Below are 18126 nucleotides of genomic sequence, written 5' to 3' on the forward strand. Positions count from 1 at the left end.
TCACCAAATTTCGCCGCACTCTCCTAAAGAATACGTTAGTCTGAAGTCTCACATTGATTCGTGCAGATATTTCAAGCTGTGTTGCTTGGCTATTAACACTGAGAACTGTACGCAGACGCCGAGCATGGTAACCGCACGATCTAGGGCGTATTGTCACGGTCTGCGCATCTCCCTCCGCGGGAGGTTCGAGTCCTCCCTCGGGCATGCGTGTTCTCCTTAGCGCAAGTTAGTTTAAGATAGATTAAGTAGTGCGTAAGCTTAGGTACCGATGACCTCAGCAGTGTGGTCCCAAAAGACCTTACCAGAAATTTCCATATTTGTGTGCAGATGCTGCTACACTCGGACGTTAAGTCTAGGGCACCGCCCCCTTCGTTGTCGGTGGTGAGGGATAATAATTGAAATATGGTATTCTCAGCACATTCTCAACATGGTGGTTCTCGGAATACTGAACTCTAACGATTTCCGAAATGGGATGACACATGCGTCTAGCTCCAACTACACTACTGGCGATCAAAATTGCTACACCAAGAAGAAATGCAGATGATAAACGAGTATTCATTGGACAAATATATTCTACTACAACTGAGATGTGATTCCATTTTCAAGCAATTTGAGGTCATAGAGTCTGAGGAATCAGTACCCAGAACAACCACCTCTGGCCGTAATAACGGCCTTGATACGCCTGGGCATTGAGTCAAACAGAGCTTGGATGGCGTGTACAGGTACAGCTGCCCATGCAGCTTAAACACGATACCACAGTTCATCACGAGTAGTGACTGGCATATTGTAACGAGCCAGTTGCTCGGCCACCATTGACCAGACGTTTTCAATTGGTGAGAAATCTGGAGAATGTGCTGGCCAGGGCAGCAGTCGAACATTTCCTGTATCCAGAAAGGCCCGTGCAGAACCTGCAACATGCGGTCGCAGCATTATCCTGCTGAAATGTAGGACTTCGCAGGGATCGAATGAAGTGTAGAGTCACGGGTGTAACACATCTAAAATGTAACGTCCACTGTTCAAAGTGCCGTCAATGCGAACAAGAGGTGACCGAGATGTGTAGCCAATGGCACCCCAATGGCCAGTATGGCGATGATGAATACACGCTTCCAATGAGCGTTTACTGGGATGTCACCAAACACGGATGCGACCATCGTGATGCTTTCAACAGAACCTGGATTGATCCGAAAAAATGACGTTTAGGCATTCGTGCACCCAGGTTCGTCGTTGAGTACCCCATCACATGCGCTCCTGTCAGTGATGCAGCGTCAAGGGTAACCGAAACCATGGTCTCCGAGCTGATAGTCCATGCTGCTGCCAATTTCGTCGAACTGTTGCAGATAACTGTTGTCTTGCAAACGTTCCTATCTGTTGAATCAGGGATCGAGATGTGGCTGCACGATCCGTTACAGCCATGCGGATAAGATACCTGTCATCTCGACTGCTAGTGATACGAGGCCGTTCGGATCCAGCACGGCGTTCCGTATTACCCTCCTGAACCCACCGATTCCATATTCTACTAACAGTCATTGGATCTCGACCAACGCGAGCAGCAATGTCTCGGTACGATAAACCGCAATCGCGATAGGCTACAATCCGACCTTTATCAATGTCGGAAACATGATGGTACGCATTTCTCCTCCTTACACGAGGAATCGCAACAACTTTCCCCAGACAACGCTGGTCAACTGCTGTTTGTGTATGAGAAATCGGTTGGAAACTTTCCTCATGTCAGCACATTGTAGGTGTCGCCACCGGTGCTAACCTTGAGTGAATTCTCTGAAAAGCAAATCACTTGCATATTATAGCATCTTCTAGCTGTCGGCTAAATTTCGCCTCTGTAGCACGTCATCGTGGTGTAGAAATTTTAATGGCCAGCGCATTCAAAGTCTGTTAATTCCCATCGTACGACCGTAATCATATGGGAAACCTTTTCACACGAGATTCGTGAATACAAATGTCCGTCAGCTCCGCTAATGTATTGCCCTTTTACACCTTGTATACGCGATACTGCCGCCATTTGCCTATGTGCACATCCATGACAGCTTGGTGTATCGGTTACCGCTGCAGCCGGCCGGTGTGGCCGTGCGGTTCTAGGCGCTTCAGTTTGGAACCGCGTGACCGCTACGGTCGCAGGTTCGAATCCTGCCTCGAGCATGGATGTGTGTGATGTCCTTAAGTTAGTTAGGTTTAAGTAGTTCTAAGTTCTAGGGGACTGATGTCCTCAGATGTTGAGTCCCACAGTGCTCAGAGCGAATTGAATTGTTACCGCTGCAGGCCAGAACCGCGATTTCCCCTTAACACAGACATCTGAGTTACTCGGCCTAGCCGCAGTTTCGCACGGAGCAGCCCGCGTTCCCCTAGTGGCGGCGGGCAGCGGCGAGCAGCAGGTAACAGGGCACTTGTGGAGCGTGTGTGCGCGCGCCAGTTTCTAGACAGCAGCAGCAGAAGAGAAGAGCAAGCCGCGGAGTCCTCTCCGGGGCAGGCCGCGGCTGCCAGAGCGGGAGTCCTGTTTCTTTGCTCGCGACGGAAATTGCTTCCGCCGCGGCGCCCAGCGACTTCGCTCCCCGCCTCCCCCTTCCAGTCTCTACCGCCCCCCACTCTTCCAGGAGCCGACGCCAAATTTCCGCCCCCGGTGCGGCCGGGCGCAGCAGTGCTGGCGGCGCCTTTGATCTGTCGGCTGCGCAGCGCTACCGTACAAGTGTAACTCTGCCAGTCTCCGGCCTCATCAGTTTTATCCGGCCCGTTTTGACACCTTTCCTACAACGTAGAATATCTTTACTCAGACAGTTGGCGAAAGAGATGAAAATAAGGGAAGAACGTCCACAGTTACTGCCAATCTGACGAAGCATATTAAATGTACGGTACCTAAAAATCTCAGTGAATGTAAAAATTACCTAAACGGCAAAGTCGAACGTAATAATCGAGACTTGGGGCTTAGCTGCATGCAAACCACAGAAAAATCATATTTTGTTACAAATTTTGGAAAATGATTATCCATGACTCCCGAGGCAGCCAGTTACCATGTGCTAATGTCACACAGCACAGCATACTAAAATTACGCTATTTCTCTTCAAGTGTAAGCCAGAAATCACACTAAAATTACGCCATTTCCCTTCCAGTGCGTGCTTGTGCCCAAATAAAACATGAAAACATGTTTTGCAGCACTCTCTCTGTGGTAACAAGAATCCAGTGTCGAGTGCTGAAATGAAGGTCAGCCACACTAAGATCAGTACACAGAAGGGACGCAGCTGTTTGTTTTCGATTGTGCATGCTCTGATGTGACGTCTTTTCCGGCACGATTCTCACAGCGCCAGGTCATTATTTTTCTTTGAAAGTGTGTTTAACGTAACGTGTAAGGGTAGAGTGTGAAGGATTTTTTTAAGATCATTTGATGTGATGATGCTGTAGCCCACTGCTCAAGCGCACTGACTCGCAGTTCTTTGACTCGGGCTCGATTCCCTCTGCTACTATTTCTCCTTTTAAAACATGGCCGATGAAAATCCTACGCCGGCCGAGGTGGCCGAGCGGTTCTAGGAGCTACACTCTGGAACCCCGTGACCGCTACGGTCGCAGGTTCGAATCCTGCCTCGGGCATGGATGTTTATGACGTTCTTAGCTCAGTTAGGTTTAAGTAGTTCTAAGTTCTAGGGGAGTGATGATCTTAGAAGTTAAGTCCCATAGTGCTCAGAGCCATTTGATGAAAATCCTACGCCAAGATCTAAAATTTTCTTTATTGATTACCGGTTTCGGCTCAATGACGAGGCCTCCTCAGGTCAACCCAAAAGCTAGTGATTGAGTGACAATCATTACACATCGTTGTATTCTTCGAGCTAAGTCGCCTTAAAATGAAATATCGCAGTTGGTTATGTAAGTTTAAAGGGTTACCACAGTATTTTGTAAGAGATTAACGTCATTTTACATCCGCACATGTTTTAAATCAACATGTCGTGTATCTCCTCATTGACAGTGCCAAACAATGACACTTTTATCTTTTATTCATTTTATTTTGTGCCTCGTAATTTTACACTATTAATTATAAAATTTAAATATATTTAAACCTTTCAATTTATAGACGTAAAATTATTGTATATAATTTAGTTGGAATTACTCCCCTTACAAGTCAAAAGGCTACAGGCCACTCCATTGCAGCACACTTGCACCATCTTGCAGGAGCTGCCACTGCATGTCAGGTACTGTACTATTTTTTCTCCTTCCATGAATCAGAACCAAAATACGTAATGTACATGGTATTTGACTATTATAGGTACAAACGAAAGGGGCAAGTAAATGACAATGAAACATAAAAGTAATCCTAATAAAAATAAGTCTGGAAACCAATGGTTTTCCAGATACGATGAATCACGATTGAGTTCATGGACATCTTATAACAGAGTCCCTAAGGTTGCGAACACTTATGCACTTGAGGACAAAACAATGACAAGTGTGCCTCATAGATTGTATTGTATTGTATTGTCAGGAACTGGGGACCTAGAAACGACGGAGAGGCTTCGTCCCCGCCGTAGCCCTCAGTGTTACACAAACCCACAACAAGCTACAACTTCCCACTCACCCCCCGGCCGCCCCACACCGAATTCCGGGGTTATTGTGCGGTTCGGTTCACACTGCCCCCCCAGGAAGGTCTCACACCACTCACACCAGACGAGAGTAACCCCAATGTCTGCATGGTAGAGTAATTACAGTGTACGTGCACATGGAGAAAGAGTTTGCGCAGCAATCGCCGAGATAGCATTACTGAGGCGAAATAAAGGGAACCAGCCGGCATTCGCCGAGGCAGATGGAAAACCTCCTTAAAAACCATCCTCAGACTGGCCGGCACACCAGACATCGACTTTAATCCTCCGGGTGGATTCGTGCCGGGGACCGGCACGCCTTCCCGCCCAGAAAGCAGTGCGTTAGACCACTCTGCTAACCGGGCGGGCGTGCCACATGGATACCGTTCACATGAAGGCAGGCTCAGCACGTCTCCTAATCGATGCCTGTACAAGTTCAAAATTCCCAGGCATGCATTGGCAACCATCCACAATACGGTCCAGGAATTATTCCATACAACTAACATGGCTTCATTCTAAATATCACTACGTAAAATAGAATATTAAAAAATCCAAGAGATTCAAGTCAGAGCCCTGGGAGATCATGGTATTGATGAAACACAACCTGTACCCTTGTCGAAACGCTGTACGCTATTTTCGATTACCTTAGAATCTGAAACAATGTTATTACTCAGTTCATCACTTTGTAACTTGCGTCTCACTTGCGGTGTTTCGAAATAAACACAGTGTCAAACATTAGTAGTGTTGCAACATTGGCATGAGTGCACTTACACACTTCGTACCAGGGAAATCATTGGTTTCTGGACCAACGTTGATTAGGCTTATTTGGTCGTTTCATTCCTCTCTACTCACCCCTTTCATTTGTACCATTATGAGTAAAACAGGATGTAGAATAAGGTGAAATATGGAGAAAAGTAAGTCAAATAAATAGCAACGAGTAAAATTACAAATTTAAATTAATAATAATATCTATCTTTGACGCGATTACGATTTATTTTGAGAAAAGAAATAACACAGTGAGAAAGTACGGTCTGTCTCCATCATTCCTCTATTTCAAAAAGTCGATTACTAGTAAAATTATTAACATATCTGGAATAAATTAGATCCTAGATAAACAAGTAAAAGGTGTTCAAATGGCTCTGAGCACTATGGGACTTAACTTCTAAGGTCATCAGTCCCCTAGAATTTAGAACTACTTAAATCTAACTAACCTAAGGACATCACACACATCCATGAGCGAGGCAGGATTCGAAACTGCGACCGTAGCGGTCGCGCGGTTCCAGACTGTAGTGCCTAGAACCGCTCGGCCACCCCGGGCGGCTAAAAGCTGTCCTTAGCTATTATCTGAAACAATAGATTAATCTCCTTCATACAAAATTTCACCGTTATTACGATTTTTTAAAGTAATAATAAATATTTTGCAGTTGGCACGTCTTTGTGCCTCAATGGCTGTATACGAAGGAATAAATCACTGTCATCTTCATCTATGATATCATCTAAGACCAACGAGTAAAGATTCGAAAGAAAGCAACCATGGAGGTACGAAAAGAAGGGAGGTGGCCCTTCTCACAAGCTGTACAATGTTTTGAAGCCAGAGTGGATGGGGCGTCCCGGCATTTTAAATAGCTCAGAACATTAGCAGGCTACTGTTTACGAGCGCTTCTTGCTCATTACTACTGTTTATGCGCGCAACAGCTGTTTTAAATACTAAAAATTATAGAGCTTACGTGAATAACTTAACGTGAGGAAAATAATTTCGAACGCGTTTCTGTTCTTCAATGCGTATTTGCTCTAGTAACACGACACAAAGTGACGTCACGGGGAAGTGTCACCGCGGTGAACTATGGGTGTATGAATGCGCTAAACCTAGTGTTTTGGCTACTTGACATCGGCTTCAAGTCTGTTACGTAATGCCACGGCACCTCTTTTTTTTACCTCTATGAAAGCAACAGATCAGTCATATATATCTTTGGCCTAAAACGCACACACGATGATACCATAGATATATTAGTTCTCTAAATAAATATTGCATGTTAATATTATTCTGAAAGCAACATTACAGGAAAAAGCTGTATTCTGATGAACTGCGAGCGAAGAGGATGAAAAATGAAAAAAACGGTATCCGCTGTTAGTAAGAAAGTGGCTCAGAAACAATCAAGGTGTGCCTAAAATCTTCGGTATATAATAATGTGCAACGTAACAGCGCAGACTCCTGGCAGGATAGAATGGATGTACGCATAAAAATCAAGTTCTGTTAACAATTTCGGAACAGGGCAATGCATGGCGCGTTGTCAGAAATGCAAACAATAGCAACCGCGAACGAAAAATGTGTTTACCATCGGCTAACACCTCCACTGTATAAGCTGGGAAGGAGTGTGTTGATGATGGAGCGCCACATTGTGTGCCGAATGTCAACATGCGTAACGACAGACAACAGCGCGGAAGTGCCACGGTTAACGGCACAAAATCAGTCGCTTATCGATCTCTCACCGCATTAATAAGCAATTCAACTAGCGGAAAATGAACACAGAATTTCGGAAGAGAGTTCGCTTTCCTATTTAGGCCTAGGTGAAAGTTCATTTTCCTAGCCAAATCAATATTGTTTTTCCAAACGTCAGTTTTTGTGCAGATTGTGCCTACAGATTAGGTGTTGCGACTTCATCAGAGCGAATGAGGTTTCAGTGACTTCACAATAAATAGAGAGTTCGATTTCCCTATGCAGTGACCCCTTAATGAGGAGGAGATGAACTGAGTCTGTATGAAAACAGGTGAATTCATAACTGTTCGAAGATTATCACACTCCGCCGTTTCGAAGAGCTGGAATGGTTACAAGACTTGCTAAAGAATAAAGAAAAATTATTAATCCTGCATATAGAGTTACCGGATATTTTGTTACCAACTACAGACTGAATACGAGATGCGTTGCTGCTGAAAGTGAGAGTAGCCCGCTGGATAGGATATACTCTTACTGTTGTCGCCAAATAGCTCGATTTTGCTCATACAGTAAATGTATCGGCACACATGTATCTCTTTCCACGTAATAAATATAAAATATATTTCTAGTCCATTAAATAAAGGAATGAAATACTTTCTAGTCAACTCACTACCTTTCGTTTTTCTTCACACTTCGCCAAATTAACCAACATTTCAAAAACCTGGAAGCAATCTAGCAATTTATCTACTATACAAATCTGCTAGAGTGCTTAAATGGGGTTGAATACCGATTGAAGAACTAAGAGTAAGAATGATTTTGCTTCAGCCTGCATTTAGAAGTTTCTTTTATTGTAACACGATCGATTTCGAGTGAAGTGACACCCTCAGTAAGTTTTCCTGGTTTGACACTGCACGTAGCTGCAAAACAACTGATGACAACAAGACAAGATTCTAAGATAAACATAACACACCGCTTTGATGTATGTGTATGAAGTACGTGCCCGTGTTCTGACGTCTCAAAGTGAATCAAGTTACAATAAAATTGAAGATCTTTTAACTGCAGTCTGAGTCTTCTTCAACAATGGAAAGTTTAAACACCAATCGCAAAACGATAAATCCTGCAGCGAAAACCGCATTTTCACGAGAGCTGAAGAACTAGCAGTGGCATTAGGAAACCCGATAACAGGAAACCGGGTTTGCGATCTTCTGCTAACGTAGTGATTGTCATACATTGGTATCAGTGGACTCACGGTTTAGCAAGGCCATTCACAAAAATTTTGAAACGAAAGGTCTGTTGCCTATTTCTATGACATAAATCGAGAGAAACGTCCCCTTAGAAAAATTATCAATGACTGTGCTTAAACTGACATACAATATTTTTAGCGCAACGCAATCTGACTTTCAATAATCCCTACAAGAGATTGGCCCTGACTGACATTAACCTATACGTTTCACAAGTCACTTACCTCACAAAAATCTTCGTTACTCGAACTACTCCAATACAGCGAGCGCCACTACTGCCAGCTAAATGAAAGATTCAAACTACTGAAGGCACTAACTACTGATAGGCATAGTTAGCAAATGAAAGATTTTGATAGAGAACAAACAATGTATTTACCTCAATAGTGTTCAAAAGGGCATAGTTAGCAAATGAAAGATTTTGATAGAGAACAAACAATGTACTTACCTCAATAGTGTTCAAATATATATATATATTAGTCCATGATATCCAATATTACAAATTTACTCTTTCTGATGGACACACGTCGACGTCCGCTCTCAAAATTCCGCCATCTGACTCCCCACATCCACCACTGCTGGCGGCTCACCTCCAACTGGACAACGCTACGCGCTGTTAACAGCCAACTGCCCAACACTACATTAGCCAACAACAATGCAAACCAGCCACAGTCTGCACACAGCACAGCCAGTGATTTTCATACAGAGCGCTACATGGCGTTACCAATAAAAAAAAACTATTCAGCCTACTTAGAAGATGATCAGAAGGTAACGTGGTAATGTGAGGACAACTACAGGTTTAACTGGCACATGTCCTCGTGACATCCATCTTTTCTGCAAACTACCAGTATCGGGAATAAGGCCTCGTGCTACCTGTTGCAACCGAGGTAGAGTGCGCACCATGATGTGCACAGTAAGCAGCTGGTGATGTCATATTATGGAAGATATTCAATGCCGGAAAAAAACGAAACACACTCTAGGTTATAATATCTGTATAATGAGGGGTTGTCACAGTCGTCGGTCATTATATGACGCTCGAGAGCCCTCTCTGTGCACCCTGTTTTGATTCTCCAGGCAGTAACCGCGTTGACTTTGGAGGCGAACAATGTTCGCAGCATACATTCCACCAATGAGTACGTCCTCTTGTAGAACAGCTTGAACCATCGCATAGATGGCCTGAGAGTCGCTGAATGGACCTATACAGAATGCCGAACTGCATTGTAAGAATATCGGGGGCCGTCCAAACATCCAGGCCCATGCTGCACTTGCTGTGTCATCAGAAACCATCTGCTTGCAACGTAATTCAGACTACTTGCGCCTCTGGGCAGACCATCACTGACACTATTTACCGCCAGGCACGGCTGATTTGGTTTCGTGAAAGAATTCACAGGGGGAGGGGGGGGGGGGTGGAATGACGCTCTGTTCTGCCGACGTCAGACAGATCCCTGCCCAGGATTCATGGTGACGGGGGGGGGGGGGGGTTACTAGTTACAAATTGCACTTATATTTCATATTTCTTTAGCTTAAAGCAACCAGTGCCCTACCGTCGCAAAGTTGCTACTGCAATTTATTCTACAGGAAGAAGATGATGTGCTTTTACAGCGGGACAATGTGCTTCCATAAAAGACTGCTGTTAAGCAAAGTGCTCTTCATGGTATACAACAGCAAGATCGCCAGACCCCTTACGAATTGATCGAGTATGGAACATTCCGAAACTGTAACTTATACGTTCTCCAGGTCCTGCAACAATCATTGCTCATCATTTTCGTGGACCTTTGTCCCACTTCAACACGGGGTCGGCCTTGTTACTATGGATTTGGCGACGTTAATGTCCTAGGGAGGGCGGATGCCCTTCCTGTCGCCATCCCGTGACCCCCGGGACGGAATTAGTGTCTGTGTCTAGTGTAAGCCATGAAATAGTACCATCGTACTCAAATGTCTGCGAGTATTGTAACTGAGGCGTGACATGGGGACCATCCCAGTATTCACCTAGGGGGATGTGGAAAACCGCATCCTGGCTAGCCTGCACATCGGCCCTCGTCGTTAATCCGCCCGGCGGATTCGATCTGTGGCCGGCGCGCCTACCCGAGTCTAGGAAGCGTCTGTCTAGTAGCGTTCTGTATTTTAATGTAAAAAAACTACCTGTTATCAACTGTTCGTCTAAAATTGTGAGGCATATGTTTGTGACTATTACAGCGCCACCCATCACAAAGCGTAAAGTGGTCCAACTAAAACATTCATATTTCTTTACGTACTACACGAATATGTAATAAAAAGTGGGGTTTCCTATTTTAAAAAAACGCAGTTGATACCCGTTTGACCGATGGCAGCGCCATCTAGCGGGCCAACCACAGCGCCATCTGATTTCCCCCTTCAAGCTAGACAAGTTTCGTCCTTTGTTGTTTTTTCGTTTGACGCTTATTTCGTGAGATATTTGACCCGGTCACGATCAATGGACTACCCTGTAGGAGCCAAAGACGCTGGTACTCCTGCCTAATATCGTGTAAGGCCCCCGCTAAAAGGAAGAAGTGACGAAACAGTACGTGGCATGGACTCGACTAATGTCTGAAGTTGTGCTGGAGGGAACTGACACCAGGAATCCTTCAGGTCTGCCCATAGATCCGTAAGAGTACGGGGAGGTGGAGATCTCTTCTGAACAGCACATTGCAAGGCATCCCAGATATGTTCAATAATGTTCATTTCTGGGAAGTTTGGTGGCCAGTGGAAGTGTTTAACCTCAGAACAGTGTTCCTGGAGTCGCTCTGTAGCAATCCTGTACGTGTAGGATGCCTGTCCTGTTGGAACTGTCCAAGTCAGTCGGAATGCACAATAGACATGAATGAATGCAGGTGGTCAGACAGGATGTTTACGTACGTGTCACCTGTCAGAGTAGTATCTAGACTTGTTTGGGGTCCCAAATCACTCCAGTTGCACACGTCCCACACCATTACAGTGCCTCCACCAGCTTGATCAGCCTCCTGGTAAGATGCACGTACCACGGATTCATGAGGCTGTCTCCAAGCCCGTAAGCGCCCATCCGCTCGATACAATTTGAAACGAGACTCGTCTGAAAAGCCAACATCTTTCCAGTTACCAATGTCGGTGTTGAAGGACTCAGGAGAGGCCTAAAGCTTTTTGTCGTGCAGTCATCAACGTTACACAAGTGGATCTTCGGTTCCGAAAGCCAATATCGATGATGTTGTGTTGAATGGCTCGTACACTGACATTTGTCGACAACCCGAGATTGAAATCTGCAGCAATGCGCGGAAGGGTTGCACTTCTGTCGCGTGGAACGATTCTCTTCTGTCGTCGTTGGTCCCGTTCTTCCAGAATTTTTTTTCGGCTGCAGCGATGTCGGTTATTTGATGTTTTAGCGGATTCCTGATATCCACAGTACACTCGTGAAATGGTCTTACGGGAAAATCCCCACTTGTTCGTTACCTCGGAGATGCAGTGTCGTATCGCTCGTGTGCCGACTACAACAAAACGTTCAAACACACGTATATCTTTATAATCTGCAGTAGCAGCAGTAACCGATCTAATAACACCACCAGACCCTTGTTGTCTTATATAGGCGTTGACGACCTCAGCGCCGTATTCTGCGTGTTTACATATCACTGTATTTGAATATGCATACTTCTTTGGTGCTGACGCAGTCACGGTAAGTTATAGGTAGACTGTTTGTGGGCGTGGCCTTGGGCTCGATAGTGTCCATCGCGTTCAGATCTGGCGTATCTGGTAGCCGAGATACCAATGTAAGTTCACTACCATGCCTCAAAAATCACTGTAGCACGATTATAGCCTTGTGACGCTGCAGAAGGTGACAAGGCCATCCGGGAGACACCAGCCATGAAGGGATGTAAGTGACTAGCGTTGAAGTTCAAGTAGTGCACAGCTGTCGTGTGGCGTTCGATTACTGCCACCGTTGCCGTGGAAGCGTGCTTTAACGTCGCCTGCAGCAACTGACTGCTGCCAACCGCCTGCATGCGTGTCGCTGTGCGCTCCAGTTTCTACGACTCCATGTCATGTAAAATCGCAATCGACAGTGTCGTTGAATGAGCACATGCTCAAGAATGATCTCTGAATTGTGTGCCCCGAAACACCAAAACGCCAAAAGACTTGTGCCTCAGCCAGCATCTGTCACAGATAGCCGCACACCCTGTCTTATAGATCAATGTTCTGCGATAAGGCGTTCACATCCAACGGCTTGTCATCGACTCATAGTTTCATCATACTCCAACTATTTTCCATTGATGTTGAAACAGTATAGCACGCGAACAGCCGACTAGCATCGCCGCTGCCTCGCGCAGGTCAATTATAGTTGGCCCTTTGTCAAAGACGCTTTTGTCACTGGACCTTCACACAGCGGCCTGAATCATCACCAGAATGATTCCTTATTCGTGTCTGCTTCGCTTTGCTCCGTTTCATGTAAACTTACAACCACAGTTTTTGTATCTCATGCAGCCTGAACGAAACGAGCTTGCCCCAGTTAGTGGGCGAGATAAATATTGATGGGCCAGCGGAATCGTATTTAATTATTCTACCAGTATCAGACCGTGGTAAGGTATACAGTATGACTCTGCTTACAGGGTGTCACTGATCTGAATGGGCACAGGGAGAAAGGTGGCAGAAATCGAAACACAAATGAAATATTTAGCAAATAACACAAAGAGATTCTAAAATACTCTTAACCGAGAACAGTCTCCACTGACACAGACACAGAGAAAGAACACTGGATCACGAGAACTAGGTTTCGTCGATGAACCTTACTGCATGGCTGGCACTGCTACTCTCCCGTGGTATCACGAAATACTCTCTATCGCCAAACAAACGAAACGTCGATCGCATCCGGACATCATTACTAACAGAAGTAACTACCGTGAAACTTTACCGTTGCATAACGGAATGTACTGAAACCTCCCCTTAGAAAAATTATGAATGACAGTGCTGGAAAACCTCTTACGTTATTTGTTTTTCAAACAGCTGAGCAAAACTGAACGTACTCAGACATTTCGCTCTTTACCTATTCTGATCAACACTAAACTGGCATACAATATTTTTAGCGCAACGCAAACTGACTTTCAATAATCCCTACAAAAGAATGGCCCTGACTAACAATAACCTATACCTTTCATGAATCACTTACCTCACAAAAATCTTCGTTACTCGAACTATTGCAATACAGCGCGCGCCAATACTGACAACTAAATAAAGGATTCTGACTACGGAAGGCACTAACTACTGATAGGCATAGTTAGCAAATGAAAGATTTTGATAGAGAACAAACAATGTATTTACCTTAATAGTGTTCAAAAGTCATAATATATCGGATGGACACACGATCGGATCATCAGCTCTCAAAACTCTGTCATTTCTCTCCCCACATCCACCACTGCTGGCGGCTCACCTCCAACTGCGCAACGCCACGCGCTGTTCACATCCAGCTGCCCAACACTACAATAGCTAACAACAATGCAAACCAGCCACAGTTTGCACACAGCACAGCCAGTGATTTTCATACAGAGAGCTACGTGGCGTTACCAATAAAAAAAATCTAAACAGCCTACTTACAGTACCTATACACAACAGGCGGTCGCAGACGAGACGGCTGCTGATGTACCTTCCACGAAGACGCTGCAAAATGTGCGGGGCGGTTAATCTCAGGGGTTTTGTTAGCTAGCCGGTACTTAACACCTACTGAAAAACGTAATTATAGTGCAACTTGCTGTCACCTGCTGGGCCATACAACTTGCCGCTTCCTTTTTCAATCAGAGGTTCCCTAACTTGGTAGACCACTGGCAGTTGGGACGGCGGGCTTATCTGTCTTCGTGGGCGCCTCAAGACCAAGAAGACGCTCTATTTAAAATTGAATCTTTTTAACAGGCGCCGCCGAATTGTACAATTTATTTATTCTTCTCAAAATCACAGCATCCGATTATGTCTACAGATTTCGACTCCTCTGTAAGTAGGGAATTAATATTACAAGGTTTCTTTCCTTGTTTAATTATTTAGATGCTTTAACTCTGGGTTGAATCTTTACATAGTTCGAAATAAAATTGATATGTAAATTACGGATAGAGCAGCTATTTGTTCTTTATCAGAAGATCCCGAGTCTGTCACCTGATTTCATATTCATTAATGACTTCTCGACTCATCCTTCCTTTGCAGACTTGCGCGGCCTCTCACGCGCCACGTGCCCAGAACGCAACCAGGCGCCAGCAGGCGGCGCTCAGTCTTGCGGTGCACAGTGGTCCTAATCAGTATATGTTCGACTTTCTGGGTATTTCTACCTACTGTGCTTTCTGATCGATAAGGAAATACTAGGGACAAGCAGCAACATGGTAGAGAATGTCAGAGGACATGCAGAGTCAAGTGTCACAAGCGTTAATAGATATTTTTACGTCTTCATATCTTCATAAGCATCGCAAAACGCCGTCGTTTAAGGAGCAATAGAAACTGGTTAGTATCAAAAAATTTTACGTACTAGTCGATATTGTGTATTTGGATTCTCTGCATATGTGTACTCTAAAATCAAGGTTAGCAGTAGGACAATAGTTATTTACAGGAAGAATACAATTCTACTGGACAGAGGCTCAAATCTCAGACCGCCCATGCTAGATAACTGCTTCATGGTTTCCTTAAATCACCTAACGGTCTAGTTGGGACAATTCATTCGAAAAGGACGCGTCTGAGCTTGAGGTCAATCTCTTATGACTACGTCGTCGAAGCGTCGTTAAGCTCTGTCGCCAGAAGAAGCAAGAAAGGACAGGAGGAAGACCAAAACCGTTCTGTAAAATAAAGGATTTCAATATTTACGACCGATTCTGTCATTCATCTACAATAATACGGTCATGGTGCACACGGTTCCCAATGGAAGTAGACATCATGAAGGAGACAAAAAATATGAGGAATGGAATGACGACTTTTTCTTTTTGTTCATACACAACCGTATTCTGTGCTAGTAGTCACTATTGTTTGAGTCTTTCTCTTCAGATACTTTTAATAATTGAGTTCAGTATAATATAACGTTTATTTCTACATACCTCCTTCGTCTCTATTTTTGTAAGCTTATGACTGCTTATCAGTTTCTGTATTGTTTCCAGTCACCGAGTAATATATGTCGTATAATTATGTTTATTTAAGTCAAGCCGTGGGATTAAGAATCTATATACATATCTTTAGAGTGTCAAACATTCAGTATAAAGTGGGCGTCATAAATGAGGAAAAATATGTCGTGCAAATTGTCACACACTGAGCTACAAACATAAATTCGCTCTCCGCACGTTCCTAAGTCAATAAAGGACAATGCAATTGAATGGTAAAAATCTGGAAATATGAAGTGGACCTTCGGGTGTTACTGTGGGCTGGCATTGGCCAAGGGGACAGATCGGCAACACGACACAACATGCGAGTGTTGTAGGTAGTCTAGCTTCTCACGAGAAGGCGAGACATGCGGAGTCAAGCGTGGTCTGTGTGACACGGCGAGCAATGACAGCGCCCACATCTATTCGTACCAGTTACGCTGGCCAGTATTATGTATCGTGGCTAGTTGGCATAGGGAGAGGAACGTGAGGAAGTACTTCACTACTGTACATGCATGTTTTATAATTTGGTTTTTGTCCCAGACTTAGTTTTAAGAAACGAGTACATAGATGCAGAATACAAAACGCAATTACACAGGTATTTGGCAGTTAATACAGACGAACACAATACAGCTGTACAAATCGAAACTAACATAGAAACACATCACCAGAAGCTGCAGTGGCGGTTTATAAGTACTGTTCGAAATGACGGCCACGATGTGTGTGGCAAAGTTGAACTCTTCGCAGGAAGGATTGCTGAACACGATCCAACATGTCTGTATCTTTTTGCGTAATATCACAGGCATGCTGTATTCTGCGTTGAAGATGAAACGTCCCCTTAGAAAAATTATACATTACTGTGCTTAAACTGACACACAATATTTTTAGCGCAACGGAATCTGACTTTCAAAAATCCCTACAAAAAATGGCCCTGACTAACATTAAGCTATAAGTTTCACAAATCGCTTACCTGACAAAAATCTCGGTTACTCGAACTACTGCAAAACAGCGAGCGCCACTACTGCCAGCTAAATAAAAGATTCAAACTACGGAAGGCACTAACTACTGGTAGGGATAGTTAGCAAATGAAAGATTTTAATAGAGAACAAACAATGTATTTACCTTAATATCATCAAAAGTCATAATATATATAGCAGTTCATGACATCCGGTCTTACAAATTTCAAAATTCCGCCATCTCTCTCCCCACATCCACCACTGCTGGCGCCTCACCTCCATCTGCCCAACGCTACGCGCTGTTCGCATCCAGCTGCCCAGCACTACAATGGCGAGTATTACAACAATGCCAACCAGCCACTGACTGCACACAGCACAGCCAGTGATTTTTCATACAGAGCGCTATGTGGCGTTACCAATAAAAAAGCCTAAACAGCCTGCCTACTTGCAAAAGGTGTTGACATCAACAACCTATACTTCATAAATCACAGATCTCAGATGGTCCCATAAAAAGAAATCGAGTGGATTCAGGTTTGGCGATCTTGCTTGCCATGCTACAAGGCCTTCGCGACCAGTCTATTTCGGAGGGAAAGCATTGCCCAAGTGGCGTCGCACTGTGCCGCTGAAGTGGCAGGGAGCACCATCATGCATGTACTACAGGTTCATACGAGGGGCCAAACTAACGTCTTCCAACAATTCCGGTAATGTAGCATCCATGAAACGCAGACACCGCTCTCCTGTAAGCTTTTGTGGTAGCACATGTGGCCCTATGAAATGGTGATCAATAATACCACACTAGATATTGACACCGCATCATTGTTGGTACCCTCGTATCACTGTGCTGTGGGATTTTCTTAGGTCCAATCGTGTCAATTATGCAAATTCACTATGCCCTCCTTCGTGAAATAGGCTTCGTCGGGGAACAGTATTGTTCGTGAAAAAAAGCTGGTCGTGGGTCTGACGCCGTAGGATAAAGTGGCAGAAGTCCAGCCTCCTCTGGTAGTCTTCCGGTAATAATACCCGTACCTTCTGCATGCGAAATGGATGGTAATGTTTTCTATGGAGTTATCGCATAACAGTAGATATGACATTCCGACCGCAGTGGCGAGAGACCTGGTGCTTATTGTTCGGTCCTCCGCAGCAGTTTGTAACACTTTTTTTTCATCATCTGCACTGTACGTCGACGGTCGGCCACGGCCACTAAATCTTGGAGGTGCTACACATGCACCATACTCCCTCAACCAACTGTCCACAGAGTAAAACGTTTCTGCGGATGGAAGGCGCCATCTAGGAAACCTCTCGTGATACAGTTGCCCTGCATCTGAAAGCCCGTAGGTGAACTGGATGTCGGCATATCCCTCGTTAGTGAAACTTGCCAAGGTACTGTAGTAACACAGCGACGCGGCTGTTATCAGCTGTCGACACTGAGAGTATCGGGTAGAGTGAGCAGTGCAGAGGTGTTGTAAACACGTCATGCACGCCGCGGTTTTACTTCCGCCGTTGACCACTCTTAGCGCTTACAGGACGCACATTCCCTAACATAGGACTGTACACTCCGTTACCGCCAGAAACGTGTGATTGACAATTTACGATGGGATTTGTTCTTTCTCGTATCGTTCAAAAGCTGTCAGATACACATCAGCTTATTTGTGTGTCGTATCTATGGATGAATAACATGTCGTGATCGTGAGGCTCTTCGGTATCCCGTTCAATGATTAACAGGTGTTTTTGTTTTACGTACACAGTACGCCGAGGAGAACGAAATTAACAACGGTGCCTCACGTGCCATGCATAGCAGCATGCGGTCCTCGACATATTTTTCCTCATTTATGACTCATCCTGTAT

Source organism: Schistocerca gregaria, chromosome 2 (genome assembly GCF_023897955.1).
Source record: "Schistocerca gregaria isolate iqSchGreg1 chromosome 2, iqSchGreg1.2, whole genome shotgun sequence".
NCBI lineage: Eukaryota > Metazoa > Arthropoda > Insecta > Orthoptera > Acrididae > Schistocerca > Schistocerca gregaria.